General features: G+C 38.8%; 1 pseudogene; it reads right to left on the reverse strand.

The window, feature by feature from the left end:
* Nucleotides 1–9,502, reverse strand: part of LOC131481268 (small ubiquitin-related modifier 3-like) — a 29,120-nt pseudogene extending 19,618 nt beyond the window's left edge.
* Nucleotides 9,503–9,844: the final 342 nt, after the last annotated feature.

The following is a 9,844-nucleotide window of genomic DNA, read 5'->3' on the forward strand; positions in this document are numbered from 1 at the left end:
AGTGAAAGTCCCTTCCCACCTGGTTGCTGGTAGAGTTTCGGCAGCTGGTGGAGTTCAGATCTCTGTTAGCTGAATGCCGCTGGAGTATCAGTCACTGCAACACCACACTGTTGTGTCTACTGCTTTCCTGTGTCTGTCAGTCTCCAGGTACCCCTCTGCTGTTGTTCTGTCCTTTCCTATTTCCTGAAATATGTCCTCCTTGCTTCATCCTGATTAAATGTTTCTCCGTCCATGTAAACGTGTCCTTACCCTATTCTGCCATCTTGATTCGCCATCAATGCCTTTTTAAAAATACCATATCTAAGTGTGTTGGCCTTCTATGCATATACACTTATTGTCATTATTTATTTTAGCTTAATGGATTCCTTGATCATTTTGTGGTATTGTTTTGATCCCTTTTCGTGCTTTTCATGTTGAAATATATAATTTCTGTTATTAGAATGGCTATGCAAGCTTGTTTTCCTTTCCATTAGCCTGTAATTTCCTTTTCTTCCTTTTCAGTTTCTGTGTATCTTTGTTGGTGAGATGTGTCTCCAAGCCCCAACATGTAATGGGCCTTGTTTTTCAATCTAGTCTACTAATCAATATCTTTTGATTAATGAGTTTAAGCCGTTTGCATTCAAAGTTATTATGGACATTCAGTGATTTGGTTCTGTCATTTTAGCATTGATTTCTCAATACTCAATTTAGGTCCTTTTGTGATTTTATTGAAATAATCTCCATGTTTGCCTTGGATTTGGTAGGTGCTCTTTTGTTCTGCTTGCAGCACATCTTTAAGCAACATTATAGTCCAGGCCTAGTACAGATAAAGTTTTTCATTATTTTGCTTTGGAATTATTTCATTTCCTTTTTAAAGAGAAAGGAAAGTTTTGCTAGGTATGTTGTTCTGGGCTGACAATTTTTTTCTTTTAGAATCTGGAATATATAACTCCATTCTCTTCTACTGACCTGTAAGCTTTCCTCTAATAGGCCAGCTGTGAGTCTGATTACAGTTCCTCTATAAGTTAATTAACATTTGTCATGTGCATATTTAAATATCTTTTCTTTGTATTCAACTGAAGAGAATTTGATTATGCTGTGCCATGGATCACTTTAGGTATATTCCCTATGGGGTTTCCTGTCCTGCAGTATTTGGGATGGTGTTAGGCTGAAGCCAGATCAAGGAACTCAATCCCAGCTTCCCATGTGGGTTGCAAGAAGCAAATGACTTGAACTGTCGTTACAGGATCTTCATCAACAGAAAGCTGAAGTCAAAATCTAGAGCTAAGGATGGAACCTAGATATACTAATATTGGATACAAATACCTTAATGGCATTTTAATGTTAGATAGAAAGCCTGTGCTAACTAAACATTTTTTAAAAGAAAGCATAGAAGAGATAGCTGTTTGAAAATGTATACTATGTTTCTCTATGGAAATCCTCAGTAATATAAACTCTCCATTCACTCAGGAAATATTTGCTAAGGATCTCCTGTGTTTCAGGAATTTTATTCAATGAAGCCAGTTATCTCCAAAATTTCTACAACTTCATTGCAATGCCAATAAAATTATAGATGAATGCTTTAGGACATTGACATACTATAAAGAAAGACAATGTGCCTAAAATTATTTAAATATTTGGGGATTATATTTTCAATATATGTAGAAAAAAATCTAGGCTACAACTTAGCATAAAGTGGGGTGGGACCTTTCTTGTGGTAGGATTTCTATATTCTGTTAGTGAAATGTTAATTCTCAGTTGATCATGAAGTAGAAGCTACTTTAGAGAAGTCTTGTAGAGAAGCAGTATTGTCTTAGTCCAGGCAGCTGCAATAACATGCCAAAAATGAAGTTGCTTATAAATAACATAAATTTGTTTCTGAGAGGTCTGGCAACCTGCAGCCAGAAATCAGTGTACCTGTGTTGTTGAGTCTTGGTGAGGGCCCTCTGCTAGCTGGCAGACTGTCACTTTCTCATGAGATCCTCACGTGTAGAGAGTGGAAAGAAGAAGCACACTCTCCTATGACTCTTTTTTTATTATTACAAAGTCAGATATACAGAGAGGAGGAGAGACAGAGAGGAAGATCTTCAGTCCGATGATTCACTCCCCAAGTGACCACATTGGCCACTGCTGTGCTGATCCGAAGCCAGGAACCAGGAACCTCTTCCAGGTCTCCCACGCGGGTGCAGGGTCCCAAGGCATTGGGTCATCCTCGACTGCTTTCCCAGGCCACAAGCAGGGAGCTGGACGGGAAGTGGAGTTGCCAGGATTAGAACTGGCGTCCACATGGGATCCCGGGACGTTCAAGGCGAGGACTCTAGCCGCTAGACCACGCCGCCGGGCCCTCTCCTATGACTCTTTTAAGGAGCTTAATTCAAGCTAAAGGGTTCCATCTTTATGACCATATCTCATCCTAATTTTTACTCATACATCCTACAACCTAATACTGTCAGATTTGGAAGGGTAGGTTTTCAAAGTGTGAAATCTATGAAAAGGGCAAGGAGAGGGGACACAAATATTTATTCTCCCACAGCTCTTTAAGGAAATATAAAACACAATAGTAAAACAAATAAGGAAATTATTTAATCATCCCAAAATAAGGTAGGAAAGGAGAATCAGAAGTATACGAAATTGTTACGAAAAATATGAAATCATAAAATGACCAATGGGAGAAGAGAGAAAAAATCTATAAACTCATAAAATGATTAACCTATGTATGAAGACAACATTAATTGTATTAGATATAAATGATTCAAAAGTAGAAGTTAAAAGACAGAGTTTGGAGCCCAGTGTGGTAGCATAGTGCCTAAAGTCCTTTCCTTGAACATGCTAGATCCCATGTGGGTACTGGTTCTAATGTTGGAAGCCTTGCTTCCCACCTAGCTCCCTGCCTGTGTGCTGCGAAAGCACTGTAAGATGGCCCAAAACCTTAAGACCCTGCACCCTTGTGGGAGACCCAGAAGCAGCTCCGGGATCCTGGCTGCAGATTGGCTCAAATCCAGATGTTGCGGTCATTTGGGGAGTGAATCAACGGATGGAAGATCTTCTTTGTCTCTCCTCCTTTTGTATATCCGACTTCCAAATAAAAATAAAATAAATCTTTTTTTTTTAAAAGATTTGTTTATTTTATTACAAAGTCAGATATACAGAGAGGAGGAGAGACAGAGAGGAAGATCTTCCGTGCGATGTTTCACTCCCCAAGTGAGCCGCAACGGGCCGGTGCTGCGCCAATCTGAAGCCAGGAACCAGGAACCTCTTCCAGGTCTCCCACGTGGGTGCAGGGTCCCAATGCTTTGGGTCATCCTCGACTGCTTTCCCAGGCCACAAGCAGGGAGCTGGATGGGAAGTGGAGCTGCCGGGATTAGAACCGGCACCCACATGGGATCCCGGGGCGTTCAAGGCGAGGACTCTAGCCGCTAGACCACGCCGCCGGGCCCTAAAATAAATCTTAAAAAAAAAAAACACAGAGGTTGACATACTTCTGAAGTGCTGACTCAATTGTCTCTTGGAAACAAGAATACAGTTTGAACACAATATTGTATATAAAATAAATTACTCATAAAATGATGCAAATGAACATAATTTGTAGTAAGTGGATTGGAGATACATATCAAGCAAACACCAATGAGAAAAAATGTTTGGAGTGGATATGTTAATATCAGACAAAAGTAGAGATGTAACATAATGGAAGAATGGCCAATACACTGAGAGGGTATGAGATTGCAAAGAAATATCTGCATGTGTGCATGAAAAGTGTGTAAGTGTGTAGTCATACTTCTGTACATACTTTTCAGAAAATATTTGAATAGTCTGTACTTAATATGTTGACTTTTGACTTTTCATTATTCCCTAAACTATACAATGTAGCAACAATTTTCATGGCATTGATACTGCACTATATAATAAAATAATCTCAAAATGATTGAAAGTTTATAAGAGGTCGTACATTGATCACATGCAAATATTACATATTTTATATAAGTGGTTATTTACAGATTGTGTGTTCTTGGAGGGTCCTGCAGCCAATCCAGCATGGATACCATGAAAAATCATACATTGTGACATAGTTCACATTAATGAGAAAATTATAAGCAAGTTAAATATTTATCAACAAAAGTTTTAGTGGATCGTAGTCATCCCTATTAAGGAATGCTATTTAGCCACTCAAAAGAGATGCCAAACTTAACAAGATTCATTAAGAATTGAAATTAAGCTTTAAGGAGGAAACAAGATGAATTAAGTGATTTTAAAATGATTTATTTAAGGGCTGTTGTGATAGCATGGAAGATAAAGCCGCTGCACGCAATGCTGGCCCCCATATGGTCACTACTCTACTTCCAGTCTAGCTCCCTACAAGTGGCCTGAAAATAGCAGAGGAAGATGGCCCAAAAGCTTGGTCCCACATGAATCCCTTATGTACTAGCTTTAACTTGGCCCAACTCTAGGTATTTTTGCTGTCTAGAGAGTGAATCAGCAGATGGAGCATCCTGTTTGTTCCTTCCTTTGTCTCTTTAACTGTAACCTACTTTAAAAAAGTGAATTTTAAAAATAATTTATCTGTAACACATTTCTTTTAGATAATAAAGTGGTTACCGAACATGTCGTGTTTATATATTTTAAGCTGTTCAAATACAGTTAGCTATGAATTTTGTGTGCTTTACAAATTGAAGTCAAGCAAGGGGTTGGAGCCGTGGCATAGTAGATTCAGCCTACTCTTGGGCACAAGTTCATGTCCTAGCTAGTTTACTTCTGATCCAGCTCCTTGCTGATGGCCTGGGGAAACAGTAGAAGATGACCCAAGGCCTTGGGACCCTGCATTCACTTGGGTAACTGGAATGACCACCCATCTCCCAGTTTCAGGCCAGCTCAGCTCTGACCACGATTGACCACAATGGTCATTTGAGGAGTGATTCAGAATATGGATGAGCCCTCTCTCTGTATCTAATCTCTCTGTCATTTTTTTTCCAAATAAAAACAAAATAAATGTTTAAAAATATGAAATCAAACCCTACTTTGCTTTATAAGATACTTTATTCCATAGTCTGTTAGTCACATTGTATGTACATAAAGTAGTACATTTACATTTCTGTATTGTTCAATCAGTAGAATGGGTCTAATTTCATCAGTAAATTTGGTCTAGCAGAGAGTCAGAAGAACGGCAGAAACCAGTGATGTAGTATACCATATGTGACTGCCCATAAATTTGAATAGGACATTGCAACTGTCCCTCTAAGTAAAATATACTGTGAACTAATAGCTTACTGTGTTCTATGGATGGTGTTTCTCCATACAGCACAATAGCCTCTCTTCTGGTTCACATTGGCAAGACCCATACACAGCTCCTCAAACGCTAGCATTCTAATCCTACATGTCAGTGTTAGCACCAGTGTCAGTAGGGCACTGGCCTTTAAACAACCAGCCATTCTGGTTTGTTCAACAGTATTAGTAATCCAGCACTTTTAGAGACTCACCACCATGACTGAGTTGATATTCTTAATGTAGGAGACTCAAGGATATTTTGAGGTATGTTTCTAGTGTGGAGGTTTGTTGCAGTGATTTATTATCAGAAACTCTCTCCACTGCCTTCAAACAACAGCAAAAAACAGCCCCAAAATGCCCCTGCTGTATGCTATTTTCCTGTCTCCACATTTCTTCCTACATGCATCACAGGCACTGACAATCTGTGCAACCATAATGGAAAACTATGTGTGTGAGAGGAATCTTGCCTCTCTGAGCTTTTGTACCCGGCCTCAGAAGGCAGGCTTGTCTTTTGCCTAGATTTGGGAAGTTGGAAGGCCATTTCTCCAGTTTTTTTCCCTTCTTATTTTATTTGGAAACCATAAATGTGCTGGTCCCCAGGGATTGGCTGAAAGAACAGTGTACTTCTAGCAAATGAAGAAAACATACTGAGCTTAACCAACATCATGTGGTCCAGATTACTACAAAGAGAAGGCAGCAGTCCAGCTAACAGTGAAATGGTCTCAATTCTTCCTTTTGCCTCTGTTATTTGTATGTGTGTATGTCCCTGAAAGTATTCATCACTCCAATGTTATCAATACTTCTTAGAATACTGCATTATATTCATAGACAGGAGAGGGAAACCAAGGCTCCAAGTGAGGTTCCCATGGCTCAAATTCCCAAGGCTGATAAAAGAAGAGCTTGTCCTTGCTGTGAAACTTAAAATGCTTTGTCCTTCCTGGATCATTATCCACCTCTTGGTTACTTTTTCTTTTGTCAGCAATAAGCAATAGGCAAGCTCTTCCTGTGGTGGGTGTGTAGCTTTTTGTGTCATCTCCCAGTCCCATGCAGATGACCTATTATCTTTCCTCTCTCTGTGGAAGCACAAGGAGTGATGCTGCTACATTTCCATCTTTTCCAGAAGCAGGGTATTTCAGGACCTGTTGTTGACTCCTGTGTTAAGGAGTGACACAGACAGCAAGTAGTTTTCTGCAGAGTTTGGGCAGTGTGAGAATAAACATGTTGAAAACCCCAGTTCTAAAGCCTCTCTTCAGAAGTCACTCTGGCAGAGTCCATCTTTTATTTCCGTGCATGACTTACTCTGTTTCACTTGTCACTGAGACAAAGGTATTTTTTCTACTTACTGAATGTATTCCAGGTGCTGTGAAAATAGATGGCATACAAGCAGTGTGCAAACTCAACTTTCAACCTCTGCTATTCAACTTGAGAATAGCTTGTGTATTTTGCGGTCTCAGGTTACTTTCTAACTGACTGAAGGAAAAGTTCTTTATGTCAGTCTGGAGAAGCAACCAATTTTCACTGAATGCTAACAATTCAGTCCTTCATGTTTGCTTTCAGCTTCATCACAAATAACAAGCATTCTTTTCACTATGGAGGGAATAATGGCCTTGTGTTTATCGTAAAAACAAAATGTGTGATGTGTGTTTTTGCAATCCAGGTTTAAAAAATCAATGTGTGTATGTGATATACATCATCTACATTATACATCCATATGACTCATCAAAAGAATAGAAGTGGAAAATTGCCATTTTTTTTTTCAAGAGATATCCCCTACTACCCACAGTCATAAAGAAGACATTTTGATGTGTATTACCAAGGTTTTTCATCTATATACAGAGAACCTTCTTTGCCATTGGGTTGGGTGAATTCTTATTACACACTATTATGAAACAAAAATAGTTTTGCTCAATTAAATTGTTATTTGTGAGCTCAAAAATAAAACCATTAGTAGTAGTTTCCATTGAGATTCTCATTTTTTGAAATTCTTGAATTATTTGACAAAATTCTCCTTAGGCTTTTTATTGGGATTGAGCCTTGACCAGTAAAAACATTAAAGGAAGCCTTCAATCATAGACCTTGGGATTTGTATGAGAAATATGCTATCCAGGTCAAGGGCATGTATTGGAATAAAAAGATCTTTACCCTAAGTTTAAAGGCCTAGTCTTATGGTTTTTGAACTAGATCTATGTTCAGGAGGACTATATACTAGAACAAAGAGACAGCCGTTTGGGACCTAAATTGTTACTTTGTGACGGACATACATACCACTTTTTAATCTTGCTATTAAGCATTAATCTTCCCCACACTGTCATCTTCTTACCTTGTAATTTCAAGTTCCAGCTATGGCCAATGCTAGATCACTACATAGTGTTGTGTTTGGTATGGGAGCCTACTGTCAGTTGGCATCAACCTGAGCTCTCAGAGTGCCACTGAATTTGAGTACATATAGTCTCTACTTAAATACAATCCATAAATACTGTTGCCCTAGAGATTGTGATCCAGGTTTCATGCTCCTCACAGCCACAGCCAGCCTGGGAGAATCCGGAATTGCTGCTCAGCATAAGACCATGTGTTCTGTGCTGCAACCATAGCTGTGGCCAGCCCAGACTTAGCCCTGACTACAATAGGACCTCCTTTACTGAGGAGCTCCTTCCTCAGGGTGACTCCCAGAGTCTGAAAGGCTCCTTGACCCTACCACTCCAAAGAATGCAACCCAAACTCTCAACGCATTGAGCAGCATAAATGGAGACTATACAGAAGAACCAAATCAGAACTGAAATCCACACAGCTTACAAAACCAAAGCACTAAGACATCTTTATGAGAAAGCTATTTACTACAAAGGCCACATTATAAGTGGTTGAGACAATTGATTCATCTCAATGCAGGGAACACAAAACATAAAGAAGCAAGGTAACACAAAGCTTCTGAAGGAACTCAGTAACTCTCTGGCAACAGATTTTGAGAAAAAGGAGACTGATGAAATTCCTGACCAAGAATTCAAATGAATAACTTAAAGGAAACTGTGAAATTCAAAAGAATATCAGACTGATAATTTTAAAAAGCTAGGAAAAGAATGTATGATATGAACAAGAACATTAACAGAGACTGAGGTCTTGTGGAACTCTTGGAAGTGAAGGACTCAGTAAGTTAAAGAAAAAATAGCAATTGAAAGTCTCAAATATGGACTACATCACGCAGAAGAAATAATATAAGGATTTGAAAATAGGGTGAATGAAATATCCCAATTAGTGAAAAAATAGAAATTTTAAAGTTTTCCCTTTTATAAAAAATTTTTAAAATAGACAAAGAAGGTCACCATATAAAGACCAAGGGGTCAATTCATTAAGAAGGTATCATGATCCTTGAGTTTATATATACCTAATACCAGAGCACTCAATTTCATAAAGCAATCATTACTTTATTTAAAAGGAGAGATGGACTGTGATTCAATAACAGGATTTCAAAACTCAATATTCACCCATGGAAAGATCAACAAAAAAGCTCTAGTTAAACTATGCTTCATATCAAATGAACTTAGACCTGTAGAAAATTTCATCTAACAGCTAAGAAACGCACATTCTTTTAGCTACCACACAGAATGCTGCCCAGAGCAGAACACATGTTAGGCCACAAATCTCAGCAAATTAAAAGAAAAATCCAAATCACATTATGCATCTTTTCTGACTACACTGGTCTGGCGTGTGCAAGGCTAGGACTTTAACCACTAGGCTAACACACCAAGTCCAAGGATCTTTTCCTTATGCTTGATTGAAGAGAGGATGATTTTGATGTGTCATGGTGATGATCATTTTTGATCAACCCTGTTGGAGTTCTGTGCCCTTCCTGCCTGTTGTTTCCCAATTCTTTCTCCAGATTAGGGAAATTTTCCTTTTTTATTTCATTAAATACATTTTTAAACCCAGCTTCTCTTTCTGCACCTTTTGGGTTTTAGTAGTGTCCTTCTATTCTTGAATACTTTTTTAGCTTGACCTAGCTCTATTTCCAGCTTTTTGCTTGTTTCCCCCTGGTTACAGGAAATATCTTCCAATTCTGAAATTCTTTCTCGTGCTTCATTCATTCTGTTTTGGAGACTCTCCACTATACTTTTAATGTGCTCCACTATATTCTTACTATCTGATACATCAATTTCATTTGTTTCATTTCCTGTGTGACATACTCCTTAAATTCCTCGAGCTCCTTCATTACATGCTTCTCGTTGATACGAAGCTTTACAACAAATGTTTTGAATTCTGTATCCCCCATCTTCTCGATGTCTTGCTCAGTGAACTCTGAGGTTGGCAAACGGTTTTTGCTCCTTTGCAAGGAAGTCTTCAGTAATATTCATTGTACTTCTGTCTCCTCTTTTGCTCTTGATCATTGTACTTCTGGTTAGCAGATTGTTTTCCTTGGGGCAGATTTCTAAGCTCTGTCAGCCACAGGTCTAGAATTTTATTTTAGTTATTGTGGTTGGTACATGGCTCTTTGTTTGCAGGCACTTGCGCTTGTGCCAATCCCTACAGCAGTTTCAAGTCTGGGTTCTTATGTTAGACATCCACCATGGTCTGCATAGCCCCAGCTCCTGGCTCACCACTCTCCACCTCCTGT

This window comes from Ochotona princeps, chromosome 1 (assembly GCF_030435755.1).
Source record: "Ochotona princeps isolate mOchPri1 chromosome 1, mOchPri1.hap1, whole genome shotgun sequence".
Lineage (NCBI taxonomy): Eukaryota > Metazoa > Chordata > Mammalia > Lagomorpha > Ochotonidae > Ochotona > Ochotona princeps.